This window comes from Sorex fumeus, unplaced genomic scaffold, assembly GCF_029834395.1.
Source record: "Sorex fumeus unplaced genomic scaffold, SorFum_2.1 ptg000032l, whole genome shotgun sequence".
Lineage (NCBI taxonomy): Eukaryota > Metazoa > Chordata > Mammalia > Eulipotyphla > Soricidae > Sorex > Sorex fumeus.
The window spans coordinates 7,217,786-7,219,804 of record NW_026606089.1 but is presented as its reverse complement, the minus strand read 5'-3'; the positions used below and the strand labels follow the sequence as shown (position 1 = coordinate 7,219,804).

Below are 2,019 nucleotides of genomic sequence, written 5' to 3'. Positions count from 1 at the left end.
CAAACCCTCAAATATATAATCATCTAATCTTTGATAAGGGAGCAAGAAATGTGAAGTGGATCAAGAGAGTCCTCCTGAACAAACGTTGCAGAAAAAACTGGAAAGCTACATGCAAAAAAAATGGCTCAGACCTCTACCTAACACCATGCACAAAAGTCAGATAAAAATGGGTCAAAGGCCTCAACATCAGACCAGAATCCCTCAGGTTCATTGATGACAAGGTCGGCAAATCCCTCCACGACATTGAAGCTAAAGGTATCTTCAAATATAACACGCCACTTGCCAAGCAACTGGAAACAGAGATAAACAAAGGGGACTATCTTAAATTAAGCAGCGTCTGTACCTCAAAAGAAACAGTGACCAGAAACAAAGACTCCGCTATGCGGGCCAGATTCTCGCAGAAGCCTACCAGGTTCTCTGAGAGTGAGAACTGGACAATCAGTGTTGCTGTCTTCTAAATAAGATCCAGTCTCTGGATGTTGGCCATTGATGGCATTACATGGATCCAGGGGCAGTTCGTGGTTGTAGCACTTAATTATTAGAAGATGGGGGATCTGGAAGGAGGGGGCACAGTCTTGATCTGAGCAGCCATGGAGTTCTCATCCCCCGGTCCCGCACATCTGGGTTCCTCTTTCAGTTCCTTCATGCATGAGGCTCCTTCAAGCTTGGGAAGGGTGGTCTTAAGCGTACCTATGGCTGGTTGCAGAGGTCTTCAGCTGCCGGGGCTCTAATCAGGTCGGTGAGGGAAATTCACCCCGGCACCTCCAAGGGGCCTCGGTGAGGAAAGCCATGTGCGAGGTCAGGACACTGTCGTTTTAGACATATTTGGAATTAATTTTAGATCGAAAAGTACACATCATTCAAAATACTTATGTGCTTAGTAATAAATTACTACACACTTGTTCAATCACCTCAGAGAACCCACTCTGCTCAGGGAACTAGATTTTTAATTACAGGTTTGTTTTGCCCATGTGTCATGACTGAGAATCACTATCAGTAGATATGAAACTCACTATACACAAAGATGCACACAGGTTACTTTGAGTCATCTATGTTGTTAATGTGAGTTGGCCATTAAACTTCACTGAGACCCATTGTTCTGTCCTTTATAGGAGCCTCATGAGTCTCACCTTCCGTTCAAGTTGAACTTGTAATAAGGTGGAATGAAATCATCAATATGATCCTCACCTCATCCTTCAGGAGAAAAATCCTACATACATTCAAGGTGGTCAAAGTGCAGACAACACCATCCAGCTTTTCCTGGAGATGTACACAGGACTGAGGTGAGAACAGCAAAAGGCTCTATTTTAATGTTCTTAATGAAGGATTCAGGGAACAACATTAAACAAACTCATATACCATCTTCCAAAAGAATTATTTTGTAAAACTGATGCCTAGGGTATGGTAAACGATAATATAGTAAAAACCATATTTTTATTTCTGGGACATTAAAGTTCTAAATCTATTTATTCATGCTGCTTTGAAATACATTCCTTGATTAGGAATCATTGTCTGCCATAGGAGTGAGGAAGGACAACACTCAAAGTAATAAGAAGCGAAAAATATGGAAAAATTAACTCCTACTAGGTTTGATAACACATATACTAAAATTGAAATGATACAATGATGAGCATGGTCCTTGCACAGAGATAACATGCAAACTTGTAAAGCATTCCATATTTTTGTTGCAAGAAGAATGAACAGGTCTACTTTAAGCTAAGACAATCCCCATAAGTACAAAAATTCTACATAAAGAGAGCACAAATCCCCAAAACAACAATCTCTCTCAATGTCAATGGACTAAATGTGCCAATTCAGAGGCACAGAATAGGAAGATGAATTAGAAAACTGAACCCAACATTCTGCTTCCTGCAAGAAACATGTCTGAACAATCAAAGCACCCATGGGCTAAAGGTAAAAGGCTGGGAAACAAGTTTTCAAGAAAATATCACCTCCACAAAGCTGGAGTGGCCATACTAGTATCAGACCACATGGACTTCAGGCTAAAGGTTATCAGAG

The 2,019-nt window shown here is 40.9% G+C and overlaps 1 pseudogene; it reads left to right on the top strand.

Annotated features, from left to right (window-relative positions):
• Positions 1 to 1,587: 1,587 nt before the first annotated feature.
• On the top strand, positions 1,588 to 1,684 carry LOC130025853 (uncharacterized; annotated as a pseudogene).
• The last annotated feature ends 335 nt before the right edge of the window (positions 1,685 to 2,019 follow it).